Source organism: Triticum aestivum, chromosome 6A (assembly GCF_018294505.1).
Source record: "Triticum aestivum cultivar Chinese Spring chromosome 6A, IWGSC CS RefSeq v2.1, whole genome shotgun sequence".
Classification (NCBI taxonomy): domain Eukaryota; kingdom Viridiplantae; phylum Streptophyta; class Magnoliopsida; order Poales; family Poaceae; genus Triticum; species Triticum aestivum.
The window spans coordinates 585,456,285-585,478,277 of record NC_057809.1 but is presented as its reverse complement, the minus strand read 5'-3'; positions in this window follow the sequence as shown (position 1 = coordinate 585,478,277).

Below are 21,993 nucleotides of genomic sequence, written 5' to 3'. Positions count from 1 at the left end.
TGCACCGTTGCTACAGTTCGTCGCTTTTAAGCACCACGTGATGATCGGGTGTGATGGATTCTTACGTTCACATACAACGGGTGTAAGACAGTTTTACACAGCGAAAACACTTAGGGTTAACTTGACGAGCCTAGCATGTGCAGACATGGCCTCGGAACACGGAGACCGAAAGGTCGAGCATGAGTCGTATGGTGGATACGATCAACATGAAGATGTTCACCGACGTTAACTAGTCCGTCTCACGTGATGATCGGACACGGCCTAGTTGACTCGGATCATGTGATCACTTAGATGACCAGAGGGATGTCTATCTGAGTGGGAGTTCATAAGATGAACTTAATTATCCTGAACATAGTCAAAAGACCTTTTGCAAATTATGTCGTAAGCTCGCGCTTTAGTTCTACTGTTTTAGATATGTTCCTAGAGAAAATATAGTTGAAAGTTGAAAGTAGCAATTATGCGGACAGTAGAAAGCTTATGTCCTTAATGCACCGCTTAGTGTGCTGAACCCCAAACGTCGTTTGTGGATGTTGCGAACATCGGACATACACGTTTTGATAACTACGTGATAGTTCAGTTAAATGGTTTAAGTAGAGGCACCAAAGACGTTTTTCGAAACATCACGGAACATATGAGATGTTTCGAGGGCTGAAATTGGGATTTCAGGCTCGTGCCCATGTCAAGAGGTATAAGACCTCCGACAATTTTCTTAGCCTACAAACTAAGGGAGAAAAGCTCAATCGTTGAGCTTGTGCTCAGATTGTCTGAGTGCAACAATCACTTGAATCGAATGGGAGTTGATCTTCCAAATGAGATAGTGATGTTTCTCCAAAGTCATTGCCACCAAGCTGCTAGAGCTTCGTGATGAACTATAACATATCAGGGATAGATATGATGATCCTTGAGGTATTCGCGATGTTTGACACCGCGAAAGTAGAAATCAAGAAGGAGCATCAATTGTTGATGGTTGGTGAAACCACTAGTTTCAAGAAGGGCAAGGGCAAGAAGGGATACTTCATGAAACGGCAAATCAGCTGCTGCACCAGTGAAGAAACCCGAGGTTGAACCCAAACCGGAGACTAAGTGCTTCTGTGATAAGGGGAATAGCCGCTGGAGCAGAATTACCCTAGATACTTGGTAGATGAGAAGGCTGGCAAGGTCGATAGAAGTATATTGGATATACATTATGTTAATGTGTACTTTACTAGTACTCCTAGTAGCACCAGGGTATTAGATACCGGTTCGGTTGCTAAGTGTTAGTAACTCGAAATAAAAGCTACGGAATGAAATGGAGACTAGCTAAAGGTGAGCTGACGATATGTGTTGGAAGTGTTTCCAAGTTTGATGTGATCTAACATCGCACGCTCCCTCTACCATCAAGATTAGTATTAAACCTGAATAAGTGCTCTTGCACCTATAGGAATGGTTTATTGAATCTTGATCATAGTGATACACATTTTCATGCCAAAAGATATAAGATAGTAATGATAGTACCATTTACTTGTGGCACTGCCATGTAAGTCATAATGGTATAAAACGCATGAAGAAGCTCCATGTTGATGGATCTTTGGACTCACTCGTTTTAGAAAAGTTTGAGACATGCGAACCATGTCTATTGGTGTATACGCATGAAGAAATTCCATGCAGATGGATCGTTTGGACTCACTTGATTATGAATCACTTGAGATATGCAAATCATACCACATGGGCAAGATGACTGAAAAGCCTCATTTTCAGTAAGATGGAACAAGATAGCAACTTGTTGAAAGTAACACATTTTGATGTGTGCAGTCGAATGAGTGCTGAGGCATGCAGTGAATATCATTATGTTCTTACTTCACAGATGATTCGAGTAAATGTTGAGTATATTTACTTGATGAAACACAAGTCTGAATTATTGAATGGTTCAAGTAATTTCAGAGTGAAGTAGCAGATCATTGTGACAAGAGGATAAAATGTCTATGATATGATCATAGAGATGAATATCTGAGTTACGAGTTTTGGCACACAATTAAGACATTGTGGAAATTGTTTCGCAATTAATACCGCCTGGAACACCATAATGTGATGGTGTGTCCGAACATCATAGTTGCACCCTATTGGATATGGTGCGTACCATGATGTCTCTTATCGAATTACCACTATCGTTCATGGGTTAGGCATTAGAGACAACCACATTCACTTTAAATAGGGCACCACGTAATTCCGATGAGATGACACCGTATGAATTATGGTTTAGAGAAACCTAAGTTGTTGTTTCTTAAAAGTTTGGGGCTGCGACGCTTATATGAAAAAGTTTCAGGTTGATAAGCTCGAACCCAAAGCGGATAAAATGCATCCTCATAGGAAACCCAAAATAGTTGGGTATACCTCCTAATTCAGATCCGAAAACAATATGGATTGTTGTGACGCCCGGGTAATTAAGCTACAGTGATCCTCTGCTAATGGTGCCACGTCACCTTGTTTATAGTTGCTAATCTCGAGTTAGTTCGAAACCGATTCAAATTCAAATTCAAAAATAGGCAAACAATAAAAGTTTTCAAATATTAAAACTAAAAGGTTCGGAGTGAACCAAATATTGCATAGATAATTATGGTGGAGAAACCAAACTTTTATAAAATGTTTAAATACTGTTAAATGAATAAAAGAGTAGAAAAAACAATTATTTTAATGCTTTAAAAATAATAAACATTTTCAAGACTAAATTGTTATAAGTATTAAACTATTGTGGCAGTGGCATAATTTGTAAAATCCTATTTAGGTGCCACTTTGGTAATTTACTAAAACTAAAATAATAGGAAACTAAAAGAAAGCAAAGTATAAAAAAAACAGAAAACAAATCTAACTAAAAAAAAAAGAGGCCCCCCCCCCCCACTGGGCCATCTGTGGCCCAGCTGGCCAGCCCAACTGGGCAAAGGCCCAGCCGGCCGACCCAGCCCCCTCCATATCCCCACCAGGGAGGAAACCCTAACCCACGACCCACCTCACTCCTCCCCCCCCCGATCCCCTCCTTCTCCTCCCCCGCGCCGTCCGGATCGGGAGCTGCCCGATCCCGTCGCCCCCCCCCCCCCCGACGCCGGCGACCCCCGCCGCCCCGTCCGCACCTCCCCGACCTGCCGCGCTGGGCGCAAGGCCCCCTCGCCGCCGCGGGGTCGTCCCCCCCCCCCCACCTCGACGGATCCCGTCGCCGTCGGCCGCCTCCCCGCCCTCCTCCTCGCCGGTCGCCTCCGACCGCCCCCGAGCCCGTTTCCCGGACCCTACGCCCCCCCCCCCACCGTGAGCTCTCCCCCCCCCTTCGCTCCCCCGATCCCCCTGGGATCGATCTCCTCTTCCCCCTCGTTCCCCCCTCCGCACCCGAGCGCCCTCCCGTCACGGACCTCGTCGCCGGCGCCCTTCCGGTGACCAAATGGTCACGGGGCCGAGCCCCTCGTGCTCAGCGCGTCGCGCACCCCCCCTGGCCTTCCCGTTATGCCCGTGGTCGCCGGGTCGTCTCGCGCCCGAACCACCCCGCAGCCTCCGCCGCTCGCCGGCGCCGTTTCCGGCCGAGTCCGGCCGTGCCACTGCCACCGTTGGGCGCGTCGTCGTCGCCCCGTTCGAACGCAACCGCCCGCGCCCCTTTTGGCCACCGGATGACGAATTCCGATGAGGTCCGGCGCCCCCTCCGCCGCGGAACGGCCACCGGAGTTCCCCAACGCCGGCCGCCGACGTGGCCGACCCGGGGCCACCCCTGGGTCACTGACCCGTGGGCCCTAGGGGCCCGGCCGGTCTGTTGACTCGGTCAGCCAGGCTGACTGGACCGGCCCCTGCCTATGACATTGGGGCCCCACCCCCCACAGAACTTTTAAATAAAAAGAAAAGGAAAATGAGATTTATATAAAAAAATGAATAAAAACTAATTAATTAATTAATTAGTCAATTAATTAAGTAAATAATTAATCCTGGTTAATTAACCTAATAACTAATTAACCTAATTAACTACTGTTAATTAAACTTAATTAGGTTAATTAGTTAACGGTGTATGACGAACGGGACCCACCTGTCAGGGTTGACTCAGTCAACCCCTGTTGACTGCTGACGTCAGCATGACATCATGCTGACGTCATAAATACATTTTTTTCGAATTAATTAAATAAATAATTAAATTCCAAAATTGTTAAAATCTTTTAAAAATCATATCTTTTAATCCGTAACTCGGATTAAAATATTTTCAACATGAAAGTTGCTCAGAACGACGGGACGATTTCGGATACGCAGTCCGTTCGTCCGCCACACACCCCTAACCTATCGAACTCGCAACTTTTCCCCTTCGGTTCATCTGTCCGAAAACGCGAAACACCGGAATACTTTCCCGGATGTTTCCCCCCTTCGTCGGTATCACCTACTACCGCGATTGGGCACACCTAGCATCGTTACTTGTCATGTCATGCATCGTTATGCATTTGTTTGCATTGTATTCATTGTTTCTTCCCCCTCTTCTCTCCCGTAGACTACGAGACCGACGCTGCTGCTGCCCAGTTCGACTACGGAGTTGACGACCCCTCCTTCTTGCCAGAGCAACCAGGCAAGCCCCCCCCCTTGATCACCAGATATCGCCTACTCTTCTCTATACCGCTTGCATTAGAGTAGTGTAGCATGTTACTGCTTTCCGTTAATCCTATTCTGATGCATAGCCTGACATTGTTGCTACATCTGTTGGTACCTTACCTGCAATCCTAAATACTTAGTATAGGATGCTAGTTTATCATTATTGGCCCTACATTCTTGTCGGTCTGCCATGCTATACTACTGGGATGTGATCACTTCGGGAGGTGATCACGGGCATATACTATATACTTTACACTGTTACATTACCTGTGATACTGTTCGGAGATGGGGGCTGAAAGGACAGGTGGCTCCATCCCGGTAGAGGTGGGCCTGGGTTCCCGACGGCCCCCGACTGTTACTTTGTGGCGGAGCGACAGGGCAGGTTGAGACCACCTAGGAGACAGGTGGGCCTAGCCCTGTTCGGCGTTCGCGGATACTTAACACGCTTAACGAGATCTTGGTATTTGATCTGAGTCGGCTACGAGCCTATACGCACTAACCATCTACGTGGGAGTAGTTATGGGTATCCCGACGTCGTGGTATCAGCCGAAGCACTTCAGACGTCAGCGACGGAGCGGCGCGCGCCGAATTGGACTGGAACGCCACTAGGCTAGGTCTGCTTTCGGCCGCCCACGCAACGTGCAGGTGTGCTCAGGGCGATGGGCCCAGACCCCTGCGCGCTTAGGTTTAGACCGGCGTGCTGGCCTCTCTGTTTTGCCTAGGTGGGGCTGCGACGTGTTGATCTTCCGCGGCCGGGCATGACCCAGGAAAGTGTGTCCGGGCAAATGGGATCAAGCGTGTTGGGTTATGTGGTGCACCCCTGCAGGGAAGTTAATCTATTCGAATAGCCGTGATCTTCGGTAACAGGACGACTTGGAGTTGTACCTTGACCTTATGACAACTAGAACCGGATACTTAATAAAACACATCCTTCCAAGTGCCAGATACAACCGGTGGTCGCTCTCCCTCAGGGATATGAGGAGGGGATCGTCGGGTAGGATTATGCTATGAGATGTTACTTGGAGATGCTACTTGGAGGACGTCAACCTACCCTCTTCTGCCTGTTGCAAGACGGAGGCTGCCAGAAGCGTAGTCTTCGACAGGATTAGCTATCCCCCTCTTATTCTGGCATTCTGCAGTTCAGTCCACTGATATGGCCTCCTTACACATATACCCATGCATATGTAGTGTAGCTCCTTGCTTGCGAGTACTTTGGATGAGTACTCACGGTTGCTTTTCTCCCCTCTTTTCCCCTTTCCCTTCTACCTGGTTGTCGCAACCAGATGCTGGAGGCCTGGAGCCTGACGCCACCGTCGACGACGTCCTACTACCCCGGAGGTGCCTACTACTACGTGCAGGCCCGCTGACGACGTCCAGGAGTAGTTTAGGAGGATCCCAGGCAGGAGGCCTGCGCCTCTTTCGATCTGTATCCCAGTTTGTGCTAGCCTTCTTAAGGCAAACTTGTTTAACTTATGTCTGTACTCAGATATTGTTGCTTCCGCTGACTCGTCTATGATCGAGCACTTGTATTCGAGCCCTCGAGGCCCCTGGCTTGTATTATGATGCTTGTATGACTTATTTTATTTGTAGAGTTGTGTTGTGATATCTTCCCGTGAGTCCCTGATCTTGATCGTACACATTTGCGTGCATGATTAGTGTACTATTGAATCGGGGGCGTCACAAGTTGGTATCAGAGCCGACTGCCTGTAGGAATCCCCCTTCCACACTCCTTGGCCGAAGTCGAGTCTAGACATTACAAAAACTTTTACTAACTTGGCTGTGTGCCTTACGGGTCCACGTCGCCATCGGGTGGTACTAGGATCTTTTACTCCTCGACCTTTACTCTGGGACGCTGATCTCTCCTCTATTCGGGTTAAATGAAGTTTACTAAATCTAACAATAGGATCTCGTTATCACTTTCACCCGGAGAGCCCCTTGTTACTGATGATCGCCTGCTGCACCAGAAGACCCTGAAGATACTCTCCGCTGTTAACCCGAGAACTTGTGTTCATCGCGTTTGCAATTCCCCTTCCACCGCAAACCCTTATGGATAACTACTTGCAGTTGTTATTCTTACCTTCATCCCCAGTTGCTCTTGTTATTACAAGATGTCCTGAAATACTCTTCGATATTCCGAGAATTCTTACGCTTACTGCCCTGCAGTTCCTTGCCGCATGAATAACCCTACGGATAATTACTCGTGCTTGCCGAGTATCCGCTCATCCCCAGTTGTTCTTGTGTTTCACAAAAGTCTTCAAAAATACTATTCGATCTTCTGAAAATCCTCTGGAACCTTTGGCTCTTGAAATTCTTGCTTGCTTGCATTATGGTTAATCCCATAAGTCTCTTAGTCTTCTTGACATTCCTTGTCATTATCATTTTCAGTCTGTTGACTCAATATGATTGCGAATACACGCAATCATCATTGATCCTTATTCTCGGAGCACCAATTTGCGACGATAGCTAAGCTTACGTCGATTTTCCTCGTCATACCCTTTCACCTTAAACAACCAGCTTGAGTTCGAGTTTGTGTCGTACCCTTGGTTCCAATAACCTTTCACTTCATCATTACTTTGACTTGATGTCGTCGCCGATCGATTACATCTTCATGAACTCTCGCGACAAAGGTGTCGTGATCGTCAACATTCTGAGCTCATCCAGGATATCAATTGGATTCATGATAAGAAATACCATCCTTGCCTCGATGAATTGTATTATCATCGACCACTTTATTGCCTTCCCACCAACACAAGCTTGTTCATGTTTGTTGTTATACCTTGAGTTCCTTGCTATCCAACTTATGTTATATTCTACCGCGGAGTATTACCATCTTTGATGTTAAGAATGTTGTGAGGATTGCTCCACCTCTTAAGAATTCTTGCTATAATGATACTTCTCACCATCACCATTCTTTCTTGGTCCTCGTGTTGATTCCAACCGGGGTACCCACAAGTGAACGGTGTTGTTTGGATTATGCACTTCTAGCAACCCTATTACTTTGAAGTTAATGATCGATAGTTCATTCTAAGTCCTTCGCTAATTAAATCACCATTCTGACATTGGTCGTGCAACCCAATCCACATTTCGGGCGCACCTTTCAACCAATGTTTAATTGTGTATGTTTTCCTCGAGCATACTTCCTTATGTCATTTGATCTGACAAATGTTATCTCCTTGTTCACTTAATGGTGGAAATCCATCTTTTGGGAATCTCGGTGAATTGCCGTTGAGTTCACCAGACACCTCCTTGTCCTCTCCTTGGGTTAATGATGAACTCTTGTTAACGGAAGTCACTTCATAGTTCATTTCCCGAGAATCTTACAGTGTCATCCCGTTAATTGGTGTTGCACCTTTCTTCTCAGGCATCCTGAGCCTGAGGTATCCTGACACCAATCATACCTGAATCTCCGTCAGATATGATGGTTAGGACAACTTTCCAAGAGTTATGATATTGATCCTTTGATGACCCGGTAACATGATGTCATGCCTAGCACCCCCCCCCCCGGCTGGAGGACCTATCAATATAGATTCCTTTTCAGCAAGGTTATCCATTCATCCATGAGGAAATTGTAAGACTTATTCTACAAGTTATTCCAGATGGATCCTTCGTGATTCCAAAGTCTGATCTTCACCTGAAGGCCATGTCAATGCTATCTCGAAGCATGTCTGCGATACTCTGATTTTCAACAAGAACATCCGAAGCCCAATGCTAAATGTTTCTTGCTCAATTATCCGAACACCGTTGTATGGGTAATGTCATGAGATTCCTCCCCCCTTACCTAAATGGTTTTCTACTTTATATCCTGTCATGGATATCTTGCTCTACTTGTCCTTGGGAAGGATATACCCTCGAAATATGTGTTTAAACATATTTTCCTTTCCATTGTTCTGTTTAATCTGATGATCATATTTTCCTTCCATTGGTTTGTTTAAACCTTTTCTATGATCTATATGATATAAGCAGTAATAATCCACTACTTGTGCAAACACCTCGATGTACAACTCGGTCAGCAAGACCTTGTTACTATTGTTGATGACATTCCGGTAACCACGGATGGACGGGAACCTTGCCTATTGGTCCGCCTCGTTTCAACGAGCAGGAAAATGGTTCTCTTCGTCCCTCGCCCTTGGTACCAACGTTGTTGCCGACATAGCTGACATGGTACTCCCTGACATGCCTTGCTATCATGACCGTGCAAGATGTCACTGCTCCTATAAAAAAAAGAACCACATGGTGGGCCCATAACCCACAGTTTCACAGGATCGAAACCTGACTCTCCTATACACCCTGTTGCCAAAGTTATTCCTATAGCTTGACTTCGTATGTAATTTGCGAGCCACCTTCCTAGTGATCAATTCTGGTATCGGACACAATACTTATTCCTGTTGCTCTGAACCCCATTCACACCCTGTTTCAGGCAATGAACGATTGCCTATCCGCTTGAAGCTTCTTATTGCACCGTCTTACTTTGCTCTCGATGTGTTTCATTTGTTCAACTCGAGAGATACTCATATGTTCATACTTGGGAAACCCCAGAAGATTTTCCCTTGTAACATCCTATCGTTGTAGAGCTGCCCCTTACCTATTCGTAAGTACGATGGAGATCCCGAAGAAAGGATGACAAATTGATCATGGTGACTTGAAGCAGTGAAATGAAGACATCAACGAAAGGGATCAACCTCTTCGAAAGGGAAGCCAAGACCGAGAAGACTCGTTAGGTTTTTCGCTACCAACACCTTCGCCCCTTGCTCCACCGCTTAAATCTCGGGACGAGATTTCTTGTAGTGGAGGAGAATTGTGACGCCCGGGTAATTAAGCTACAGTGATCCTCTGCTAATGGTGCCACGTCACCTTGTTTATAGTTGCTAATCTCGAGTTAGTTCGAAACCGATTCAAATTCAAGTTCAAAATCAGGCAAACGATAAAACTTTTCAAATATTAAAACTAAAAGGTTCGGAGTGAACCAAATATTGCATAGATAATTATGGTGGAGAAACCACACTTTTATAAAATGTTTAAATACTGTTAAATGAATAAAAGAGTAGAAAAACAATTATTTTAATGCTTTAAAAATAATAAACATTTTCAAGACTAAATTGTTATAAGTATTAAACTATTGTGGCAGTGGCATAATTTGTAAAATCCTATTTAGGTGCCACTTTGGTAATTTACTAAAACTAAAATAATAGGAAACTAAAAGAAAGCAAAGTATAAAAAAAAACAGAAAACAAATCTAACTAAAAATAAAAAAAAAGAGGCACCCCCCCCCACTGGGCCATCTGTGGCCCAGCTGGCCAGCCCAACTGGGCAAAGGCCCAGCCGGCCGACCCAGCCCCCTCCATATCCCCACCAGGGAGGAAACCCTAACCCACGACCCACCTCACTCCTCCCCCCCCCGATCCCCTCCTTCTCCTCCCCCGCGCCGTCCGGATCGGGAGCTGCCCGATCCCGTCGCCCCCCCCCCCCGACGCCGGCGACCCCCGCCGCCCCGTCCGCACCTCCCCGACCTGCCGCGCTGGGCGCAAGGCCCCCTCGCCGCCGCGGGGTCGTCCCCGACCCCCCCCCCACCTCGACGGATCCCGTCGCCGTCGGCCGCCTCCCCGCCCTCCTCCTCGCCGGTCGCCTCCGACCGCCCCCGAGCCCGTTTCCCGGACCCTACGCCCCCCCCACCGTGAGCTCTCCCCCCCCTTCGCTCCCCCGATCCCCCTGGGATCGATCTCCTCTTCCCCCTCGTTCCCCCCTCCGCACCCGAGCGCCCTCCCGTCGCGGACCTCGTCGCCGGCGCCCTTCCGGTGACCAAATGGTCACGGGGCCGAGCCCCTCGTGCTCAGCGCGTCGCGCACCCCCCTGGCCTTCCCGTTATGCCCGTGGTCGCCGGGTCGTCTCGCGCCCGAACCACCCCGCAGCCTCCGCCGCTCGCCGGCGCCGTTTCCGGCCGAGTCCGGCCGTGCCACTGCCACCGTTGGGCGCGTCGTCGTCGCCCCGTTCGAACGCAACCGCCCGCGCCCCTTTTGGCCACCGGATGACGAATTCCGGTGAGGTCCGGCGCCCCCTCCGCCGCGGAACGGCCACCGGAGTTCCCCAACGCCGGCCGCCGACGTGGCCGACCCGGGGCCACCCCTGGGTCACTGACCCGTGGGCCCTAGGGGCCCGGCCGGTCTGTTGACTCGGTCAGCCAGGCTGACTGGACCGGCCCCTGCCTATGACATTGGGGCCCCACCCCCCCACAGAACTTTTAAATAAAAAGAAAAGGAAAATGAGATTTATATAAAAAAAATGAATAAAAACTAATTAATTAATTAATTAGTCAATTAATTAAGTAAATAATTAATCTAATTAATCCTGGTTAATTAACCTAATAACTAATTAACCTAATTAACTACTGTTAATTAAACTTAATTAGGTTAATTAGTTAACAGTGTATGACGAACGGGACCCACCTGTCAGGGTTGACTCAGTCAACCCCTGTTGACTGCTGACGTCAGCATGACATCATGCTGACGTCATAAATACATTTTTTCGAATTAATTAAATAAATAATTAAATTCCAAAATTGTTAAAATCTTTTAAAAATCATATCTTTTAATCCGTAACACGGATTAAAATATTTTCAACATGAAAGTTGCTCAGAACGACGGGACGATTTCGGATACGCAGTCCGTTCGTCCGCCACACACCCCTAACCTATCGAACTCGCAACTTTTCCCCTTCGGTTCATCTGTCCGAAAACGCGAAACACCGGGAATACTTTCCCGGATGTTTCCCCCCTTCGTCGGTATCACCTACTACCGCGATTGGGCGCACCTAGCATCGTTACTTGTCATGTCATGCATCGTTATGCATTTGTTTGCATTGTATTCATTGTTTCTTCCCCCTCTTCTCTCCCGTAGACTACGAGACCGGCGCTGCTGCTGCCCAGTTCGACTACGGAGTTGACGACCCCTCCTTCTTGCCAGAGCAACCAGGCAAGCCCCCCCCCCCTTGATCACCAGATATCGCCTACTCTTCTCTATACCGCTTGCATTAGAGTAGTGTAGCATGTTACTGCTTTCCGTTAATCCTATTCTGATGCATAGCCTGACATTGTTGCTACATCTGTTGGTACCTTACCTGCAATCCTAAATACTTAGTATAGGATGCTAGTTTATCATTATTGGCCCTACATTCTTGTCGGTCTGCCATGCTATACTACTGGGCTGTGATCACTTCGGGAGGTGATCACGGGCATATACTATATACTTTACACTGTTACATTACCTGTGATACTGTTCGGAGATGGGGGGCTGAAAGGACAGGTGGCTCCATCCCGGTAGAGGTGGGCCTGGGTTCCCGACGGCCCCCGACTGTTACTTTGTGGCGGAGCGACAGGGCAGGTTGAGACCACCTAGGAGACAGGTGGGCCTGGCCCTGTTCGGCGTTCGCGGATACTTAACATGCTTAACGAGATCTTGGTATTTGATCTGAGTCGGCTACGAGCCTATACGCACTAACCATCTACGTGGGAGTAGTTATGGGTATCCCGACGTCGTGGTATCAGCCGAAGCACTTCAGACGTCAGCGACGGAGCGGCGCGCGCCGAATTGGACTGGAACGCCACTAGGCTAGGTCTGCTTTCGGCCGCCCACGCAACGTGCAGGTGTGCTCAGGGCGATGGGCCCAGACCCCTGCGCGCTTAGGTTTAGACCGGCGTGCTGGCCTCTCTGTTTTGCCTAGGTGGGGCTGCGACGTGTTGATCTTCCGCGGCCGGGCATGACCCAGGAAAGTGTGTCCGGGCAAATGGGATCAAGCGTGTTGGGTTATGTGGTGCACCCCTGCAGGGAAGTTAATCTATTCGAATAGCCGTGATCTTCGGTAACAGGACGACTTGGAGTTGTACCTTGACCTTATGACAACTAGAACCGGATACTTAATAAAACACATCCTTCCAAGTGCCAGATACAACCGGTGGTCGCTCTCCCTCAGGGATATGAGGAGGGGATCGCCGGGTAGGATTATGCTATGAGATGTTACTTGGAGATGCTACTTGGAGGACGTCGACCTACCCTCTTCTGCCTGTTGCAAGACGGAGGCTGCCAGAAGCGTAGTCTTCGACAGGATTAGCTATCCCCCTCTTATTCTGGCATTCTGCAGTTCAGTCCACTGATATGGCCTCCTTACACATATACCCATGCATATGTAGTGTAGCTCCTTGCTTGCGAGTACTTTGGATGAGTACTCACGGTTGCTTTTCTCCCTCTTTTCCCCTTTCCCTTCTACCTGGTTGTCGCAACCAGATGCTGGAGGCCTGGAGCCTGACGCCACCGTCGACGACGTCTACTACCCCGGAGGTGCCTACTACTACGTGCAGGCCGCTGACGACGTCCAGGAGTAGTTTAGGAGGATCCCAGGCAGGAGGCCTGCGCCTCTTTCGATCTGTATCCCAGTTTGTGCTAGCCTTCTTAAGGCAAACTTGTTTAACTTATGTCTGTACTCAGATATTGTTGCTTCCGCTGACTCGTCTATGATCGAGCACTTGTATTCGAGCCCTCGAGGCCCCTGGCTTGTATTATGATGCTTGTATGACTTATTTTATTTGTAGAGTTGTGTTGTGATATCTTCCCGTGAGTCCCTGATCTTGATCGTACACATTTGCGTGCATGATTAGTGTACGATTGAATCGGGGGCGTCACAATTGTTTCTAGAATCGGGTCCTTTCTCGAGGAAAAGTTTCTCTCGAAAGAATTGAGTGGGAGGATGGTGGAGACTTGATGAGGTTATTGAACCGTCTCTTCAACTAGTGTGTGACAGGGCACAGGGAGTTGTTCCTGTGGCACCTACACCAATTGAAGTGGAAGCTTATGATATTGATCATGAAACTTCGGATCAAGTCACTCCCAAACCTCGTAGGATGACAAGGATGTGTACTACTTCAGAGTGGTACGTAATCCTGTCTTGAAGGTCATGTTGCTAGACAACAATGAACCTACGAGCTATGGAGAAGCGATGGTGGGCCCAAATTCCGACAAATGGTTAGGAGCCATGAAATCCGAGATAGGATCCATATATCAGAACAAAGCATGGACTTTGATGGACTTGCCCGTTGATCGGCAAGCCATTAAGATAAATGGATCTTTAAGAAGAAGACGGACGTGGATGGTAATGTCACCATCCATGAAGCTCGACTTGTGGCGAAAAGTTTTTCACAAGTTCAAGGAGTTGACTACGATGAGATTTTCTCATTCGTAGCGATGCTTAAAGTCCGTCGGAATCATGTTAGCATTAGCTGCATTTATGAAATCTGGCAGATGGATGTCAAGACAAGTTTCCTTACTAGTTTTCGTAAGGAAAGGTTGTATGCAATACAATCAGAAAAGTTTTGTCGATCCTAAGGATGCTAAAAGGTATGCTAGCTCCAGCGATCCTTTTAAGGACTGGAGTAAGCATCTCGGAGTTGGAATGTACGCTTTGATGAGATGATCAAAGATTTTGGATTTATACAAATTTTATAAGAAACTTGTATTTCCAAAGAAGTGAGTGGGAGCACTATAGAATTTCTGATGAGTATATGTTGTTGGCATATTGTTGATCAGAAATGATGTAGAATTTCTAGAAAGCATATAGGGTTATTTTGAAAGTGTTTTTCAATGGAAAGCCTGGATTAAGCTACTTGAACATTGAGCATCAAGATCTATAAGGATAGATCAAAATGTTTAATAATACTTTCAAATGAGCACATACCTTGACATGATCTTGAAGGTGTTCAAGATGGACCAGTCAAAGAAGGAGTTCTTGCCTGAGTTGTAAGGTACGAAGTTAAGACTTAAAGCTCGACCACGGCAGAATAGAGAGAAAGGACGAAGGTCGTCCCCTATGCTTAAGACGTAGGCTCTTCAGTATGCTATGCTGTGTACCGCACCTGAAGTGTGCCTTGCCATGAGTCAGTCAAGGGGTACAAGAGTGATCCAAGAATGGCTCACAGGACAGCGGTCAAAGTTATCCTTAGTAACTAGTGGACTAAGGAATTTTCTCGATTATGGAGGTGGTAAAAGAGTTCGTCGTAAAAGTTACGACGATGCAAGCTTGACACCTATCCGGATAGCTCTAAGTAGAGAGACCGGATACATATAATGGAGCAATAATTTAGGATAGCTCCAAGTAGAACAGTTGTTTGGAATAGCTCCAAATAGAGCGTGGTAGCTGCATCTAGGAGATGACATAGAGATTTGTAAAGCACACACGGATCTGAAAGGTTCAGACCTGTTGACTAAAACCTCTCTCACAAGCAACATGATCAAACATAAAACTCATTGAGTGTTAATCACATAGTGATGTGAACTAGACTACTGACTCTAGTAAACTCTTGGGTATTAGTCACATGGCGATGTGACCTGTGAGTGTTAATCACATGGCGATGTGAACTAGATTATTGACTCTAGTGCAAGTGGGAGACTGTTGGAAATATGCCCTAGAGGCAATAATAAAAGTGTTATTATTATATTTCTTAGTTCATGATAATAGTCTTTTATTCATGCTATAACTGTATTATCCGGAAATCGTAATACACGTGTGAATACATAGACCACAATATGTCCCTAGTGAGCCTCTAGTTGACTAGCTCGTTGTGATCAACAGATAGTCATGGTTTCCTGGCTATGGACATTGGATGTCGTTGATAACGGGATCACATCATTAGGAGAATGATGTGATGGACAAGACCCAATCCTAAGCATAGCACAAAGATCGTGTAGTTCGTTTGCTAGAGCTTTGCCAATTTCAAGTATCTCTTCCTTTGACCATGAGATCGTGTAACTCCTGGATACCGTAGGAGTGCTTTGGGTGTATCAAACGTCACAATGTAACTGGGTGACTATAAAGGTGCACTACAGGTATCTCCGAAAGTATCTATTGTTTTATGCGGATCGAGACTGGGATTTGTCACTCCGTGTAAACGGAGAGGTATCTCTGGGCCCACTCGGTAGGACATCATCATATGCGCAATGTGACCAAGGAGTTGATCACGGGATGATGTGTTACGGAACGAGTAAAGTGACTTGCCGGTAACGAGATTGAACAAGGTATCGGTATACCGACGACCGAATCTCGGGCAAGTAAAATACCGCTAGACAAAGGGAATTGTATACGGGATTGATTAAGTCCTTGACATCGTGGTTCATCCGATGAGATCATCGTGGAACATGTGGGAGCCAACATGGGTATCCAGATCCCGCTGTTGGTTATTGACCGGAGAACATCTCGGTCATGTCTGCATGTCTCCCGAACCCGTAGGGTCTACACACTTAAGGTTCGATGACGCTAGGGTTATAAAGGAAGCTTGTATGTGGTTACCGAATGTTGTTTGGAGTCCCGGATGAGATCCCGGACGTCGAGGAGTTCCGGAATGGTCCGGAGGTAAAGATTTATATATAGGAAGTCCTGTTTCAGCCATCGGGACAAGTTTCGGGGTCATCGGTATTGTACCGGGACCACCGGAAGGGTCCCGGGGGCCCACCGGGTGGGGCCACCTGCCCCGGGGGGACACATGGGCTGTAGGGGGTGCGCCTTGGCCTACATGGGCCAAGGGCACCAGCCCCAAGAGGCCCATGCGCCTGGGGAAACCCTAAAGGAAGAGTCCCAGCAGGGGAAGGCACCTCCTAGGTGCCTTGGGGGGGGGACTCCTCCCCTGGCCGCCGCCCCCTTGGAGATTGGATCTCCTAGGGGCTGGCGCACCCCCCCCCCTTGGGATCCCTATATATAGTGGGGTAGGAGGGCCTCCCAAAACACACCTTATGCCTTTGGTGCAGCCCCTCCCTCTCTCCCAAGTTCTTCTCCTCTCCCATGGTGCTTGGCGAAGCCCTGTGGGATTGCCACGCTCCTCCACCACCACCACGCCGTTGTGCTGCTGCTGGATGGAGTCTTCCTCAACCTCTCCCTCTCTCCTTGCTGGATCAAGGCGTGGGAGACGTCACCGGGCTGTACGTGTGTTGAACGCGGAGGTGCCGTCCGTTCGGCACTTGATCATCGGTGATCTGAATCACGACGAGTACGACTCCATCAACCCCGTTCACTTGAACGCTTCCGCTTAGCGATCTACAAGGGTATGTAGATGCACTCTCTTTCTACTCGTTGCTGGTCTCTCCATAGATAGATCTTGGTGATACGTAGGAAAATTTTTGAATTTCTGCTACGTTCCCCAACATACCGGGCATGCGTTCAGATCCTTGTATGCACCGCGGTAGAGGATGCAGTCATTAGGGCATGCATGTATCTTCTCCACCTCCAATCCTAGAGGGCATACGACCTTCTTTGCTGCGTATGTACTGTCGGGCAATTCGTTATCCTTTGGAAGCTTCTTCTTCAATATTTTCAGTAGCTTCTCAAATCCTTTGTCAGCCACAGCATTCTCTGCCTTCCACTGCAGCAATTCCAGTACGGTACCGAGCTTTGTGTTTCCATCTTCGCAATTGGGGTACAACCCTTTTTTGTGATCCTCTAACATGTGATCGAACTTTAGCTTCTCCTTTTGACTTTCGCATTGCATCCTTGCATCGACAATGACCCGGCGGAGATCATCATCATCGGGCACATCGTCTAGTTCCTCTTGATCTTCAGCAGCTTCACCCGTTGCAGCATCATTGGGCACATCGTCTGGTTCCTCTTGATCTTCACCAGCTCCCCCCGTTGCAGCATCACCGTATTCAGGGGGCACATAGTTGTCATCATACTCTTCTTCTTCGCCGTCTTCCATCATAACCCCTATTTCTCTGTGCCTTGTCCAAACATTATAGTGTGGCATGAAACCCTTGTAAAGCAGGTGGGAGTGCAGGATTTTCCGGTTAGAGTAAGACCTCGTATTCCCACATTCAGTGCATGGACAACACATAAAACCATTCTGCTTGTTTGCCTCAGCCGCATCGAGAAACTCATGCACGCCCTTAATGTACTCGGAGGTGTGTCTGTCACCGTACATCCATTGCCGGTTCATCTGCGTGCATTATATATAATTAAGTGTCCAAATTAATAGAAGTTCATCATCACATTAAAACCAAAGTACATACATAGTTCTCATCTAACAACATATAGCTCTCCAGAGCATCTAATTAATTAAACCATAAATTGAAACTATGTAAAACATTGCAATGCGAAAACAAATGCGATCATAATTGCAACCAAGGTAACAATTGATCCAACGGCATAATGATACCAAGCCTCGGTATGAATGGCATATTTTCTAATCTTTCTAATCTTCAAGCGCATTGCATCCATCTTGATCTTGTGATCATCGACGACATCCGCAACATGCAACTCCAATATCATCTTCTCCTCCTCAATTTTTTTTATTATTTCCTTCAACAAATTATATTCTTCTTCAACTAAATTTAACCTCTCGACAATAGGGTCGGTTGGCATTTCCGATTCACATACATCCTACATAAATAAAATCTATGTCACGTTGGTCGGCATAATTTTCATAAACAATAAATGAACCAATAGTTATAAAGATAATATATATACCACATTCGAATCATAGACAGGACGAGGGCCGACGGGGGCGGATACCAAAACCATCGCACTATATAAGATGCAATAATAAAAGTAAGAAAATAATACAAGTATCTATGTAAACATACAAGTAAGAATATTTTTCCTTTCAGAAAGAAGATAAGAACAAGAGGCTCACCACGGTGGTGCCGGCGATGAGCTCGGCGCGGGTGATCGACGGAGGTGAAGACGGGGACGGGGCGTGACGGACCGCTAAACCTAGACAAATATTGAGGAAAATGGAGCTTGGAGGTCGAGCTTGGAGAGGAGAAAGCTTAAGTAGTGTGGCTCGGGCATTCCATCGAACACCTTGTGTGCATAGGAGGTGAGATAGAGCACCACCAAGCCCTCTCCCCCTCGGCCAGAAAAAAACAGAGCAGTGTGCTCTGCTCTTATGCGAGGGGGTATATATAGGCACCTCATTGGTCCCGGTTGGTGGCATGAACCGGGACTAAAGGGGAGCCTTTGGTCCCGGTTCAAGCTACCAACCGGGACCAATGGTGGTGGGCCAGGAGCGAGGCCCATTGGTCCCGGTTTGTCCCACCAACTAGGACAAAAAGGTCCACATGAACCGGGACCAATGGCCCACGTGGCCCGGCCAGCCCCCTGGGCTCACGAACCGGGTCCAATGCCCCCATTGGTCCCGATTCTGGACTGAACCGGGACTAATGGGCTGACCCGGCCTGGACCGTTGCCCCCTTTTCTACTAGTGAATCATCATAGCAATCATCCTTCGGTAAGCATGAAGGGAAATTAAACAATGTATGAGTTGAAGAGTTACTCTCATTAGAAGGTGGGCACGGGTAGCTAATCCGCTCTTCCTTATTTTGTTTTTCGCTCTCCTCCTCATCTTTTTCATCCAATGAGCTCACAGTTTCATCAATTTCTTCTTCCATAGACTCCGGCAAATATTAGTCTCTTCTTGGACAGCGGGGTAGTCCTCAATATATGGTTCAACATAGGCATTAGAAGCATAATTATCATAGCAATATTTAAGTATGTCAAAATTTTCAGATTTGTAAAGAGTAGCATCATACGTTTCAATCAAAGAAGCAATTTCATAAGCACCCTTAAAAGCAACAAATTCTTCAATTTGTTGAACATCATAGTAACTATAAACACACTTAGCATACGAAGATACGATTCCATTATCACTAAACTCACATTCATAGGGAAGGTGTTTCTTAGGGTTTTCAGAACAACAAGTAATATCATATATTTCGCATAAATTCCAAGCATAGCATTGTAAATGATGAATTTGACGCAGTAAAATTTTCCCTTTTTCAGATATTCGGTGTCGCACATAACAAGCATGCTCATCTAAAGATTTGCCCTCAACTAAGCTAGTTGGGGTTTCAGCACGAGCACATAGGGATCGAAGATGATCCAAGTAATAAGCTCCAGCAGTGTGATAGATTTTGAGTGGTTCTTCAACCATTGGTTTAGTAGGTACAACTATTGTTTTTGGTATTTTGCGTTTCCTACCCATAACTAAAGATCGAAAACAACTAAGAACAAAAAAATAAAAATTACTTAGTGATAAAGCAAACAAGCACACACGAAAATATTCACCCCACGCTATTGCTCCCCGGCAACGGCGCCAGAAAAAGGTCTTGATAACCCACAAGTATAAGGGATCGCTACAGTTTTCGATAAGTAAGATTGTCGAACCCAACGAGGACCTAAAGGTAGAACAAATATTTCCTCAAGTTCTATCGACCACCGATACAACTCTACGCACGCTTGATGTTCGCTTTACCTAGAACAAGTATGAAGCTAGAAGTACTTTGTTGGTGTTGTTGGATAGGTTTGCAAGATAATAAAGAGCAAGTAAATAAAAATTAGGGGCTGTTGTAAGTAAAGAAGCAATAAAGTAAATATAGCGAGTGTGGAAAAGGGGTGGTAGGAGTTGTGAAATTGCCCCTAAGGAATTGACTACTTTACTAGACCGATAGCAAGTATTATGTGGGAGAGGCCACTGCTAGCATGTCATCCCTGACTTGGAATTCTATGCACTTATGATTGGAACTATTAGCAAGCGTCCGCAACTACAAACGTTCATTAAGGTAAAACCCAACCATAGCATTAAGATATATTGGCCCCCCTTCAATCCCGTATGCATCAATTTCTATGCTAGGTTGAAGCTTCTGTCACTCTTGCCCTCCAATACATAGTCCTACCAACATACAACTAACCCTATGGTGTGATCCACGTGCGCGCTCATATGATGGGCACCAAAGGACAGCAACATAACCACAAGCAAATTAAATCAATCATAGCAATTCATCAACCACCGATCGGACAACGAAAATCTACTCAGACATCATAGGATGGCAACACATAATTGGATAATAATATGAAGCATAAAGCACCATGTTCAAGTAGAGGGTACAGCGGGTTGCGGCAGAGTGGACCACTGTAGATAGAGGGGGGAAGGTGATGGAGATTTTGGTGAAGATGGCGGAGGTGTTGGAGTAGATCGCGGTGATGATGATGATGGCCGCGGCAGCGTTCCGGCGCCACCGGAAGAGAAGGGGAGAGGGGGGGCCTTCGTCTTCGTATTCCTTGACCTCCTCCCTAGATGGAAGAAGGGTTTCCCCTCTGGAACTTGGCCTTCATGGCATGGGAGGGGCGAGAGCCCCTCCGAGATTGGATCTGTCTCTCTGTCTCTCTCTGCTTCTGCGTTCTCAGATTCTACCCCTTCACCGTTTTATATATTCTCGGAGATCCGTAACTCCGATTGGGCTGAAATTTTAACATGATCTCTATCCGGATATTAGATTTATTGCGGCTAAAGAAGGGCATCAACTGCCTTAAGGGGTGGCATGAGGGCCAGGGGTGCGCCTGCCCCCCTGGGGCGCGCCCCCTGCCTCGTGGGCCCCTCAAGCATCATCTCGCAGTGCTTTCACTTCCCAAAATTCACATATATTCCAAAAAAATCTCCGTCGGTTTTTATCCCGTTTGGACTCCGTTTGATATGGATTTTCTGTGAAACAAAAAACATGCAACAAGCAGGAACTGGCACTGGGCACTGGATCAATATGTTAGTCCCAAAAATAGTATAAAAAGTTGCCAAAAGTATATGAAAGTTGCATAATATTGGCATGGAACAATCAAAAATTATAGATACGATGGAGACGTATCACCCATATAGTTTTCTTGTGGGCGTTGAATGCAATTGCCATCTTCTTAAGAGCAGCGTCCTTAACTTTCTGCACATCTGCATCAATGAAATGATCTGGTAGGGTGAAATGTTCCATGAGAGATTCCCAAAGCGTTTTTTTGCTCTGTCGTCGACCCAAGTAACATCTGGATATTTATTTTTTCGCTCATTCCATTCTTGAATGGAGATCGGGAGTTGGTCCTTCACAAGAACTCCGCACTGACGAACAAACTTGTTCGCAATGTTCTTAGGCGTGATTGCTTCGCCATTAGTTTTGATGGCATCGATGTTGTACTTTACACCGTCCTTCAACTTTTTGCCCGGGCCTCACTTTGTCCTGCTGTCTGTAGAAGCAGATTTGCTCGATCTGGAGGGCTGAAAGAAGAAAGATCGATTCGTTAATATATCTTCAAATCAAAACATGTGATGATCATCAGATGCCTGCTTATATAAATATACCTCGCCGGTCTTTGTTATTTCAAGATTGTCTGTATCATCATAATCATAATCATAGTTCATGACTTCATTAAGTCGGTCGTCGACATCGAATATATCATCACCCTCCCTGGTATTGTTCAGATGTTTGGAGCCATCATAATCTTCATTCTGATCATCTGGCCCGCGAGGGCTGCGTATGATCTCGAACATGGTCTCTTCTCCCTCTTTGCCGGTATTGTCCGTCATAGCTTTTATTTAACTAATCCACAAGAAATATAAAACAATTTAGT